A 14,465-nucleotide genomic window follows, 5' to 3' on the forward strand; every position below is an offset into this window, starting at 1 on the left:
GAATCATTATCAAGATAAAAAACTATTCTGGACCAGTGTGACACATATTATGTGAATAAGTATGACGAAGAGATAGATAAAATGTCTGTATCCATGATGATGATTCCTTTCTGTGTGAGCTACAAATAGTCACATGACCTTTTTCTCTACCCATAAAATGCAAATGATGGTATAAACCTACTTTACTAGGCATTTATGAAGGCTTATGGCAACATGTTTCTAAAATTGAAAGCTCAGTGTAAATAGCATTTTGCCGTGAGTTGTTAAAGTGCTCCGAAGTTCTTTCAGTCAATACATTAAAACGTTTTTAATTCACCCTCAATTAATTCAAGCTCTGTATGAATTTCAGCAGAAGCCAGGCTGACAATTGTTATACTATTTGTTTTGTTTCGCATATAAACATTATACATAGTTTTCATAGAAAACCTGGAAAATTAGAGCCAGGCTGTACAAAGCAGGAAGGTGTGGTGGTTAACCACTGCCCCTAACCCCATGCCCCCACCGTCCCACCGCCCAGGCCTGCCATTTGTGAGTGGTTTTGCCCTGTATTTTAAGTGACATCTCTGTGCCTGGGTCAGTTTTTTATTTCTGAAAAGAGATAATCTCAGCAGCCCCTCCCCAGAGCTGTGCTGGAAATGGAAGTTCTCTGTTGCTCTAAGCTGTAAAGCCCTGAGAATTATTCCTGGCTCAGAGTAAGTACTCAATAAATGTTAGTAACTGTTATTACTATTTCTTTTTCTTATTGTAATGAGAACCAATTTCCAGAAGTAAATTTCACATGTAAGATGTAAAGGAAAACAGGACAGTTTTAGGAACAAACAAACAAACAAAAAAACTTTAATTGGCATCTTTATGCCTAAGGGAGAATGGCTATCCTGAGTTTTGGATCTATTGTCCCCTTGTTATAATCCTTATCAGTCTTTCTTTACCACATGTCGGTGTTTCCCTAAGCAGCATTTTATGAAAAAAAATCATACTGATATATTATGTCACAGTCTCCTTTCCCCAACCCCCACCCTATCATTTTCCTTAAATTCATCTGTTATTGATTCACACAGGGTAGACCATCTCTCCTCTTTGCTGGATGGTATTTCATCAGCTTCAGATAGACAGCTGGGTTGCTTCCAGTGTTTTGCTTCTTTTTTTCTCCTACGTATGATGTTGCTCTTAATATCCCAATATGTGTCTGTTTTTATCAGTACAAAATTATTTCCAGGGTAAATCCTTAAGAGTAGGATTGCTGTGAGGTAGCACAAACATGAACACTGGAATCACTTGACACTGAAAGAGAGCACTGACCATAGTTAGGCTTGAACAAAAGTTAGCAATTGGAATTCCCCCCGGGGGCCCCTGGGCGGCTCAGTCCACCTACTTTTGATCTACCTTTGGCTCAGGTCATGATCCCTGGGTCAGCGTTGGGGCTCCTGGCTCAACTGGGAGCCTCCTTCTCCCTCCCCCTCTGCTCCTCCTCCCACTCATGCTCTATCTCTTTCTCTCAAATAAATAAAGAAAATATTTTTAAAAAAGAAATTGGAAATATTTCAAGGAAATCAGGAGTTGTAGTCATGCCAGCCGTTCTAGATAATGTCTTTCTAAAAACATTGCTTTCTAAAGTTTTCCAATTTACACTTCTATCTGCAAGGTGCTGCACCTTGAATCAGCTTTGGTAAGTTAGTGAGATATACTTTCCTGGTAACTTGCTGATTTTCTAGGCTTTCAAATTTACTGGAATAAAATTGTTTTTAAAAAATCACCTTACATTTTATTCCATTCAGCTATCTTGAGATATGCCTGCTTTGTCATTTCTAATATTATCTTTATGTCCAATTATTTAGTTTTTTTTTTTATTTTAAGATTTTTTTTATTTATTCATTTGAGACAGAGAAAGAGAGGGAGAGCATGAGCAGAGGAGAGAGGCAGTGGGAGAGGGAGAAGCAGGCTGCCTGCTCAGCAGGGCTAGATTCCAGGATGCTGAGATCATGACCTGAGCTGAAGGTAGACACTTAACTGAGCACCCAGATACCCCTTTTGGTTGTGGGTTGTTTTTGTTGTTGTTGTTGTTCATTCAAACTTGCAAGACATCAGTCCCTTAGGAGACAAAAGAAAACCTGACAAACATTTGTGGTTTTTTTGATCTTCTCTATTACAAGGATATTTTGAAGTTATTAATTTGTTATTACTTATTTTCTTTTACTTTCTTTCAATTCATTTTGTTTTTATTCCAACTTTGTAAATTTAGTGCTTACCTTATTAATTTAAATCTATCTTCTTTTCCAAAATATGGATTTAAGGGTTTAAGTCTATAAATGTCTCCCTAAGAAGTGCTTTAGTTTTATCTCATGATATTTTTTAGGTAGAGAATTCTTGTTATTGTTCAGTTCTGAATTATCTAATTTATATTACTATTTTTATTGGCTCATTAATTATTTAAGAATACCTTTTTAATTTTCAAAACTTTAGAGGCTTTGGTACTATTTTTTATTACTGATTTTTAATCAGAAATAATTATATTTTTCTTTTTTTTTTTAACATCCCACAATTTTGTGAGTCAGAAATTCATAAAGGGCTCCCAGGCAATTTCATGCTCCTGATGGCTTCCCCTGTGATCACTGGCGTTATCTGATGGCTAAGTTAGGATACTTCATTCATGTGCTTGACACATTGTCATAATGTCCGTGAGTCTGGGTTTGGCCCACTCTATTTTCATGTAGTCTCAGAGCCTCTCTGTGTGGTCTCTGCAGCAGCCATGGGCTTCTCATAGCATAGTGGTCTCAGGGGAGTTGGACTTGTAAGATGGCCCAAGGCTCTACAGACAAGTGCTCCAAGAAATCTCAGTAGAATCTGTAAAATTTCTTACATCCTGTTTTCAGAGATCTAAGAACATCACTTCTAGATTCTATTGGTCAAGAACCTCACTAATGTCAGCCTAAATTCAGGGGGCAAAGGATTAAATTCCACCTCCTGAAACCAGAAGTAGCTAAGAATTTGTGGCCATCCAAATTCTATCACACTACTAATGCCCCATCCTCTCACTGCATCCAATTCAAGCTTCAAGATTGCCCAGAGATTTATAGTCAATACCATCATATCCAAACAGGATTTTCCATTTTCTGGTGACCAACAAACCAACAAGTCGCCTGATTTCCCCACACTGAAAATACAGTGTGGCAGGTAGTAAATACAACCACAGAAAATGCTTCTCTCTGGGTCTTAATAAGTATTTGTTGGACCAAGTTTCTGATCTGCTATCTACACAGAGTAGGGTTGTTTGCTTGGTTGTTTGTTTGAGATGTAAGAGTCCCAAGTTTCTGCAATTTTTATATTCTTTTGTATTTTTCCTTACAAATAAGCCACTTATTTCCTGAGTTAATTTCTGTCTTAGGGAACTTTGCCCCCCACCCCCCAAGAAAGAAAAAAAAGTCAGTTGCTAACAGACACTAAGATTTGTTTAACTCCAATCCCTTCTTCCACAGAGTATTCACTTCCATTAGCATATGATCTGCTTCCCAAGTATCAAAGCCTCAGTTGTACCAAATGTTCTGCTACTGTAGTACATGGATCCAATCTTGACAAGCTCTGATATGTTTCCTCCCTGTTCACGGAACAATCACTAAGCCTACAAGATCTACTTAAAGATCTCAATTTCTGTTAATACAGCATAAGTAATTGTAGTTACTGATATATACAACCCTACATACTCCAAAGCCATGTACAAGAAAGGTTTAGGTCTCTCTTATATCTCAGTCTAGTGTGGGTCAGTAGGTAAGTAGACTCAGCTCCACTCAATCATTCAGAGATGCGTAGGTCTAAGAACATCATTTTTAGATTCTACTGGTCAAGAACATCTTCAGTGCCATGGATCTGCCATTCTCAACATGTGCCTTCATCATCATCCTGAGAGACTTTAGGTAACAGATGTGAGTGGAAGGGGTGGGTAGGTGAAGAATTTGGAGAAGGTATACCTAGTCATAAATGCCTTGGGCTGGATGTGACACATTTGTTCACATTCCTTAGGCAAGGACTACACAGATCATCTCATCTAAACAGGTACCAGAGCATTTGGGAAATTTGGTTCAGTTGTGTTCTCAGAGAAAGGAAACAGGGTGGCGAACATCTAGCCTATCTCTGCCAAAAATTTGATGTGGGCATTTTAGTTGTCTGTAGTAGAATCGTTCAAGGTACCAAGTGTGGCTCAAAGCTAACACTGAAAATATATTTTAACTTTCATCATTCTTTAAATAGTCTGAAATTATAGTTTTATCTCTCTCATGAACTAATGGTTTCATAAAAGATTTTTTTCTTTTTCTTTCTTTTTTTGGAAAATCACCAGGTAGCATTTTTTTTTCCTGTTATTTTTTATTAAATGCTATTTTTATGTCATTGTGAGAAAAGAAAGTGACCTGGATAATTTATGTTATTGGGAGATTAGACCCACCTTTGGCCTAATATGTGGTCATTTAAAAATAAATGTCACATGAACAAGTGAAAGTAAGGTAAAGGAAAAAATGGAAACTTAGCAAGCTCCAATTATTTTCCATCTCAGTTAAATACAATTCAGCCTCTCATAAAGCTCTCAGTGACCCAGACTCTGCCTGCCTCCCCACACCCACCTCAGCCATTTTCCTTCCACTTAACTGTGGAGGTCCGGCCACACTGGTCCCCAGTTTATTCCTGCCTTGGCCCTTTGCACCTGCTGTTCCTGCTGCCTCCGGATCGAGCCCTCGCTTCTCAGTTAGTTCTCAGTCAAACGTCAGATGCCCTCTGACGGCATCTCTCCGGCCAACACTGGGGAGCACATACATACATCCCTGGCTTCAGTCTTTCAGAGCCTCCATCTGCCTGAAAGTAAATGGTTACTTTGTTTATGCATTATTAGTCCTCCCCAGCCAAAATGGAACTCTGTGAGAGAGGGACTTTGCCTTTCTCATTACTCTTTTACTCCCCATGCTTCTAAGGGTGTTGAGGCTATAATAGATACTAAATACATATCTCTTAGGTGAACATAAATTATCTCACGGTCTCATGCATGCCTCGGTTATGAAGAGGTTATGAAGCTGAATCATTCAGAGTTTGCTGTTACTCCCTGTCTCTCTCCCCCCCTTCCCTCTCACTCCTGCGTGTGTGTCTCTCTCCTTTCCCCCTCCTTCCTCTTCCTTATTTGGGAAGGTTTTTCAGCTTTAGGTTTTTGAATACTTGTGTATTCAAAAGTATATTTCTTTTCTTTAAATTTAATTTTGGTTTTTTGTGTGTGTGTGCTCCAAAATTCATTGTTTTTGCACCATACCCAGTATTTTCATGCAATCCGTGCCCTCCTTAATACCTGCCACCAGGCTCGCCCAACCTCCCACCTCTAAAACATTAGACTCGGATTTGGTGAATGACTTCCTTTATTCTTTTTTTTTTTTTTAATTTTATTTATTCCTTTGACAGAGACAGATCAGAAGTGGGCAGAGAGGCAGGCAGAGAGAGAGGAGGAAGCAGGCTCCCTGCCGAGCAGAGAGCCCGATGCGGGACTCGATCCCAGGACCCTGAGATCATGACCTGAGCTGAAGGCAGAGGCTTTAACCCACTGAGTCACCCAGGCGCCCCGACTTCCTTTATTCTTTACTTATGATTCTATTTCCAAATTTTATCTTCTTATGTATCTTTATTTTTTTTTTTATTTCAGTAGGAGAATGGCAAGAAATGTCTCAGTTATAGTGAGTCATTTACTATGTTTTTCCAAAACTCTAGCAGAGGTTTTATCTCTGCCCTATCCTTCAAAAATATTTTAAAAATAAAGGACAGTCTATATATGATCTTGTGGACAAATTGAAGCTTTTTATGCAAATATATTTTTCAAGTGTTTTAGTAGCATTCATTTACAGGCACTTGATGGGCCTATAACAAATCAGTCTTAATCTCTTTATGAAAGCTGCACTCAAGAATCTTCTCTCTGTAACATAATGTTGCATTTGCCTGTGGTATTGGGTAAAAACAATTTGATTCTCCCTAAAACTCATTTTTAAATTCAAGTTTCTTCACCCTTGAGTATCTCCCTGATTACTTCAAATGAATGTTTCATTTTTATTTAATTAATATGATAGTAAGTTCAGTTCAGTCGGCATAGTATCTTTCAGAAAAGAGACAGCTATTGTATGTGTGTGTGTGTGTGTGTGTGTGTGTGAGAGAGAGAGAGAGAGAGACGGAGGTGAGGGAGGTGGTTAAGGGCTTTTCAGAGTGAAGAAAATAAAAATGAATTCAAACTGTGAGCTGTGTTTTGTAAACATGTCTCATGAGTGAAGGCTGGTGGCCCAGGGACAGTATCTCGTTATTCAAGTCCCTTAGGAAATAGCAGGATTATTTTGGGGATCATCTGTGCACAAAGGGCCATGCACAGCCTTCAAACTGATGTTCATTAGGAATGAAAAGTGCCAAAGCAGTTTATGTGTATCCCATACCTTGTCCTGATTGGGCCCGGTTGCTCTGTCCTAGGCAGGCTATCTTGAATTCTGGGGAAAGGCCAGAATACAGGGCCCCATGTCTTCCTCATAAAAAGCACCTCAGCCTAAGGAGTTGGTAGGTTGGGGGCTCCTACAGGATCTTTGTAGAACTATCCTGCTTTCTGGAGATAAGAGCTATTCCCTAAGTGGGTGATTTGATTTCCTCTCCTGCCTAGACTGTGAAAAGTAATTAAGAAAGGGAGCTGGTCAGCTGGTACATAATTCAAATTTGAATGAAATAATAACTATTACTTTCAACACTAAATGCTTAACTCTGTTCCTCACTCAGTGCTAGGAGTTTTAAACTTTTTAACTCCCTAATTCACTATGAGGAATCTCTGGGACTAAGTACTATTATGACCCCCATTTTTATATAAGGAAAGTAAAGCTTAGGAAGGTTAAATCATTTGCCCAAGTTGGTGTTGTTATTAAGTTGAAGCTCAAGATTCAGAAACCAGGAAGCATAACTCCAGGGACCATGCTTTAAATGAGCAGTAAATGGATAGATGGTTGGATGGACGGACGAACGGACGGATGATAAATGGCGATTGGACAGGTGGATAAATGGGCAAGGTAGTTGTTAGATGGTGTCCAACAAAACTAGGAGACTTAAATACATTTGCAAAGTTTTTGGTTGCTAAGCTGGTTTAATGAAATTTTTTAAAAAATACTGTTTTTTTTCTCTCAAGGGCCAGTTGAAACAATGTCTCCTACACAGCATCTGCATCTCACGGAAGTTTTGGACAGCCTGCTCTTTCATTTGTTTCTAGGAACTTGTTACACATGGCGTCACCTGTCCCAACTGAGAAGAGCTGGCAGTCTGTGCTGTTCATTCATTAGCACCATCTGAGTGCCAAATTGATGTTTTACATTATTTACTTGCCTCTCATTAGGAGCAAGGCCAGAGTACCATCCAATTCTCAGAGCAAAACACCCCAGAGTTTCCTCACATACAATTGCACATCATAAAATGGTAAGGTTTGTTAAAATGCCACATGCTTGCAAAATTTTTCAATAATTGCTACAAATATTCACAAGAGGGGGGAATGTTTATTCATTTGCTTAATTTCTAATAACATTTTCTGCTATGGTAATATTTCCTTGGTCCCTCTTACATTTAATTTGGCATCTGACCAGTTGAATTTATGTTTTTAAGCAAATGGTACAGGCTTTGAATGTTTAGCATCTCATTCATGTTATTTGTTCTTAGTCTTGGTACCAATACTGTCTGTTGGCTCTGTTATTTCCTAAGGAGAATTTTGTAAAATGCCTTGGAGGCTCATTACGATTTGAGCTTCTTTCTTTCCATTCAAATGAGCCCCATTTTTATAGCATCTCTCACCGCTGGATGAGTGTCGGCTCTGGAGAAGACAGGCTCTTCTCTGGAGAAAACATGCTGCTGCATGCGGGTTATCACGCCTGCGTGTGATGCTAAAGCTCGCCCTTCTAGCCTACAGCATTCTTTCTCCACTTTCTAGAGGTTCTTATGTAGCCACATGTTCTATCTTGCACTTTTCAAAAATTTTACTGGGAAAATTCCTTCTTTCTTTGGGAGTTGATTGAAGAATAATTAACAAATAAAAATGAAGTAGATGGGGGTACCTGGGTGGCTCAGTTGGTTGGGCAACTGCCTTGGGCTGGGGTCGTGATCCTGCAGTCCCAGGATGGAGTCCCACATCAGGCTCCCTGCTTGGCAGGGAGTCTGCGTCTCCCTCTGACTTCTCTCCTCTCATGTTCTCTCTCTCTCTCTCAAATAAATAAATAAAATCTTTTAGAAAATGAAATAATCTAAGATATTCATGTGAGATATGATACAACTACCACTGGGAAATGATTCCTAAAATGAGGCCAATGAATACATTCACTGCCTCGCTCAGTCACCTTTTATTTATTTATTTTTAATGAGAACAGTTCTGATCTGACCTCTTCGTGAATTTCAAGTTCGTGAATTTCAAGTATAGGAAGTGTTAAGAACAGTCACCATGATGGACATGGGAGCCACAGAACTTAGTCCTCTTGGATCTATGCGCTGGTACCCTTGGAACAGCCGCTCCTCGTTCTCCTCCCTCTACCTCATCATTCTTGTATGAACCCTGAGAGCGTTTCCAGCATTCTAATGAGGGAACTGAGGCTCAGAGACATCCGGTGACGTATCAACTATCATCCAGTTTGAAACGCTAGGGTCTACCTTCAAACACATAATCGCTGACTCAATAATCCCTTGCTCTCCCTAGGTCCTCCCAAGGCACACTAATACCTCTGGAATCACTCAGCCTCACTCCAATGCACCCACACAATAGCTTTCACTGAACAGCTCTTTTATTTTTTTTTTTAAGATTTTATTTATTTGACAGACAGAGATCACAAGTAGGCAGAGAGAGAGGAAGGGAAGAAGGCTCCCTGCTGAGCAGAGCCCCGATATGGGGCTTGATCCCAGGACCCCGGGATCATGGCCTGAGCAGTTATTTAACCCACTGAGCCCCCAGAGGCACCCCCAACACTGAAGAGCTCTTACTGCTAAAAACTTGTCTCTCTGATGTCTATCACCAGTTGTTTTTATTTTGGGGGGCTGTACCTTACAGAATGCACCTAAGCTATCTTTCATTTGAACTCCTTCAAGTATTAAGATATAAAATAAGTAGCATAATTTACTTCCTTTTTATTCCACAAATAAAAATCTTCCAATTCCTCTATCTGTGACTCTTTATGTAGCGTAATTTATAGTTTGCCCAGCTGCCATGGTCACTCTTCTGTGATCAGATTCCGATTTATGGGTAATCAGACCGGTACAGAATAGAACAATATTAGCATCTTCCTCTCTCTAGACACTCTGCTCTTGTTCATACTGCCTGAGGTGGAACTGTTTCTGCTTTGCTTTGTGTTTGTACAGCTGATGTGTGACATAGTTAACTCACATCACGTTCACCATGGGCTGATTTCTCTAAGTCACTCTTACATCCTTCGCTAATGAGACATTTCCCCCTCTACCTTGCATCTGTAAGGTTCGTGGGGATGGGGGGACACTGTGAACTAGACACTCTAATGCACCGTGTCAGACACTCATTGCTGCCAAGCACTGCTGTAGAGACCAACTCTGTAAGTCTCTGTCTGTGTGCCCACAGAGGCAACCCGGCATTCCCGTGCTGCCTCTTCCCCGATCCCAGGGCTTCCCTGCAGATACGGAGGAATAGGGCACTGCAAGACATCGCTTTCTTCCCCTGTTGGTGCAAGTCAGGAATGTGAGGAAGTTATCACCTTACGGAATAAATTTTGACCAGGAAAACGTGGGCGCTGATGAACAAATCTGCACTCAAACTGTTTGAGAAGCAGTTCATGCAGCTTTTCAAAAGATTTCTCTGCAATGTCAAATAGTCATTTGCACAGGTGCCCATTCAATAGAATACCTTGTATTGGCTTCTCTTCCTGCTCTGTTCCCTCTCCTTTTGCCCAGGTCTGCCTCTGTCTGATTTTGTTTCTTAATAAAATAGTGGCATATACACCTTGGGTTCAGGTTTCATTTTCTGAGGAATCCAGGCATCCAGCCTAAGACCAATTAACAATGTTAACAACTCTCCCGTCAGCTGACTCTATTTTACATTAAAAGTATTCACATTTTTAAGAGATTCTAATTCCTTTTTTTTTACTTTTTAAATCTTGAAGAAAGATTTAATTTATTTATTTGAGAGAGAGACAGAGATAGAGACAGTACAAGTGGAGGGGAGTGGGAGAAAGAAGCTCCCAGCCGAGCAGAGAGCCCAATGTGGGGCTCGATCCCAGGACCCCGGGATCATGACTTGAGCCAAAGACAGAGGCTTACCCCACTGAGCACCCAGGCATCCCCAGAGATTCCAATTATTTCATGGGGAATATTTTTTCTTATTCTGTTTGTCATATTTTTTATTCAGGAAGCAAAGCATTCTCCATTAGACAGGCTTTGACCCTCATGATGCTAGTTGGAAGTAAATAGTTTGGCTATTATTTTTAGTGTCAAGATGTCTTTCTAACCACCCAATACCTCTTTTTTTTTTTTTTTTTTTTTTTTTTTTTTTTTTTTTTTTTTTTTGTGGAGGAAAAGTATTTCATAGAGTTAGTACTTCTACTGAGTGAAGGTAGGACGGAAATACTCGCACTGCAAGGGTTCCTAATTAAAGAAGGTCCATCCAGCAGGATTCAAAGAGCCACGGCCTCGGCTCTGACAGGTGCGGCTTCCCATTCTTCTTCAGACAGTACTTACCAAACCCTCTCAACTTCTAGAAATGATTCTAATTTTAGTGAGAAAGCCACATCATCAAGGATCATGTTCCGTTTGAGAAAATACATCTGACCAAAGACTACTTAGTTATGCTAAAATTAAGCCTTACAGCTTATGGAAACTAATCATTTGCCTAAAGAATGTAACTGGAAGGAACCTTAAATATTTTCTAGTTCTTACTTCCCACGCACTTCTCAAATAAAAGGAAACTGAGGCCCAGAGAGGTAGAGCAGCGTGTTCTGGGTCACCAGGAAAAATTAACAGCAGAGCTCAGACCAGATTGCCAGACCCAAGGATTTTTTCACAACACTCATTTTTGAGCTTTAAAAGAGTAAGGGCTTTTTGTTCTATTCTGAGGAATTCCACTGGGAATAGTCCATTAAACTGTGGAAATGTGGCTGAGAAGAAAACAGTTTGTAAAGCCTATTTCTGGTATTTTAGCATTTTTTCAGTCTCTTTTTAACCCTTGGATGTACGATTCCTCTCTTATTCTCAAATACCACAACCCATTTAACCCCCCAGTCCTGACAGCAGCAGCTTCAAGAGCATATCCTAGACCTGAACACTCTCAGCTTCTCCATCCCTAAACCACTGTCCAGACCCGTGTCAGATCCTAAAACAGCTCTTAATTCGTCTGCTTTCTTTCTCTATCTCCTCCTTCCTACACAGTATTACCTACATAGCCATCGATGCAATCTTTCTCAATGTAAACCTAACCAGATCCTTCTTTTTCTCAAAATCTCCCAACAGCTTCACACTGACATTCAAAGACGGCCTCTGAGGTATGGTCTGGCCCTTGCTTACCTTTCCAATCTCGTTTTCTAGAACGTTCTCCTCCCTCATTTTACAGTGGCCAGTTTGGCTGTTCAGTATTCCTCCAGCAGACCAATCTTGCTCCCACTTCAGGGTGGTTATGCTTAGTGTTCCCTCTGCCCAGAATGGTCCTCTTCCAGATTTTCATTGTTCGCTCCCTTGCAATACTCAGGCATCTGCCCATGTCACTTCCATGTAGTCCTTTCCTGACCATCTATCACCTCCTTCCCCCTCTCTATCCTTTTATTGTGCTCTTTATTATAGCAGTTATCACTGTCTGAAGTTAGAGGGCAACATGCTAATGACATACATTTAGTGTCTTGCTTACCGGAATGTGAACTCCAGAGCTCGGGAAATTCGTATGGCTCATCTCAGTATCTGCAGCGCCTAAAATGATGCCTAGTACAGAGATGGTGCTGAATACATGTTTATGGAATGAATGAATGCCTGCATAAGGTTATAAATCTTTACTAGAGAGAAGTCATTTTCTGCAAACATATGCCATTATGATTTTACTTCCCATTCTCCAGCAGTTATCCTGTTAACTAACTAAGCAATTCGCCATTAATAAAGAGTCAATCAAGAAAGCGAGTCTCCAGTTCAAGCTATTAGAGTGCATTGAATTATCCCATGCATTAGAATGCCTGGAACCTGAATGTCAAAGCCATTTGGCTGCAAGATATTTACTGCTTTTGGACCATAGAGATGGCTGTATTCAAATGATCTCATAATAGCAGAAGAGCTCCTAGATGGCCTTCATCAATTATATTATTACTCTACACACTATGGGCAATATCTAATTAGTCCCTGCAGCATTGCCGGTTGAGAGCAGAGGCAACCGAAAGGACTTGGGGACAGACATCATCATGGGTGGCTTTAATGCATGAATGAAACCAGATTCAAAGATCAAGCTTCCCTCTCCTTCAGACCTGCTGTGTCCAGTGGATTATATTCACTGACCAAATACTGTAACGCATCTTCATCTATGTGTATTTTCCTCCCTAATATAAGGAATTAGAATTTATCTTTAGGATGTTGAGTAATATGCAGGTTTTCCAAGGGTGCATTAAATAATGCATTGTCAGAGGGTGGGCTTAGAAGAAATTAAGAGGCAATATAACATAGTGGATCACTGGAATCAGCCAGAGCTGGATTCCAGCCGAGGACCTGCACCTTCCTCACTGTACATTTTGTGGGCAACTTAACGAACTTGCCTGAGATTCATTGCCCTTATCTGGAAAATTGAGATGACAGTGGTACCCACCTCATAGAATGCTGTGATGACTGGTAGAGGCAATGCTCAAAAAAGCAGTCAGTATAATGCCCGAGAATATTTTATATATGTCATTTATGATTATCACTGTTTTTTTAAATTTTATTTTTATTTTTATTTTTTTTGGGGGGAGTCAAGGCAGCTTAAATTGGTCCCTGAAAGACCTCCCCATCATTGTCACAGCTTTTTTAAAGCATCAATCAGCAGATATTTATTAAAGGACACACGCCATTCATGTAATTGAGACTCCAGGAAATGAAACAGTGACTCTGCCTTATATAAGCTAAGATCACTTTGTTGAAATGAAGTGTGCATTCTGTGTAAATGACAAAATGAAATGTCATGATTAGAAAATGCAAATATGGGACACCTGGGTGGCTCAGTCGGTAAGGTATCTGCCTTCGGCTCAGGATGGGTCCCGGGATAGAGTCCCATATCAGGCTCCCTGCTCAGCAGGAGGCCTGCTTCTCCCTCTCCCACTCTCCTGTTTGTGTTCCCTCTCTCGCTGTGTGTCTCTCTCTGTCAAACAAATAAATAAAAATCTTAAGGAAGAAAACATGCAAAAACTGCAAATATGGTCAAAGACCTCATAATGGATGTATGGTGCAAGAGAAGAATTTTCAGCTAACATGATCTGGTTTGCCATACAATGAAGGATGAAATTCAAGGATTACTGATAGAAGGTGGAGATTCTAAAGGTTAAAAATGGAAGCAAAGAGATTCTTCTGAGAAAGAAATTATGCTAATTTCAAGTTCCCATTGTCTAGGTTCATTGCTGTTTATCTTGTGATTATTCCTATCGAATACAGGCCCCTTAAGATTTCCATGTCGGAAATACTTTGATAGCCTCATTCTGGTGCCAAAATATACCTGAGAATAAAAGAACTATATTGATTCAAGGACATTATTTTACACCAACATATCTAACACCTTATTTCGACATATCTCAAGATTCAGGTGTTCCCGCCTGTTAGTCCTTGTTCTTTGTACTATAGTCTTTAATGAAATGAATGCAAAAAATGAAAAATATTAGAGCCATGGGTAAGTAAGGTTATCTTTTGATGGGAAAAATGACCCTGTTTCTAGAGCACACAAAAGAAGGTAAAAAGATGAGTAGATTAAATGCTTTCCCCCCAACATTTCTCCTCTATGCACTTTCTTCCCTAGTTAAGGACACAAATTACGTTGCATTATGATTGTTAAATATTTCAATAAAAAGTGGGACTCTGATACAAAATGACTGCTCTACACTGGAAATGGGACTTTTTACAGGGCTTTTATGGAGTGTGACCTCATTCCATTATTAATAATGCATTTTGTGAGTTTTCTTTCATCCATTGATCTTGCAGGAGCTTTGCTAACATTAATTAATCCTCTTGTCATCTCCACGAACAAGGTAAGGCATTTATTGAAAGCCTTGCTCTGCCATGATGAAACTCAGGAAAAAACTGCTTGATGGCGCTTGATTGATGTGTGATGCCCCAGTGACGGTGAGGAGCTGATTTTAAAAGAAAAGGGCTGCTTCCACTTTTCTGGCACGGGCCCCTCCATCTCAGGAGCAATCTGGCCACTTCCTCCATATACTCTTATTGGCTGAAGTCTATCCCCATCTGTTTGGAGGGCACGGGGCCGAGGCGGGCCCTGG

The sequence above is a fragment of the Mustela lutreola genome, chromosome 4 (genome assembly GCF_030435805.1).
Source record: "Mustela lutreola isolate mMusLut2 chromosome 4, mMusLut2.pri, whole genome shotgun sequence".
Lineage (NCBI taxonomy): Eukaryota > Metazoa > Chordata > Mammalia > Carnivora > Mustelidae > Mustela > Mustela lutreola.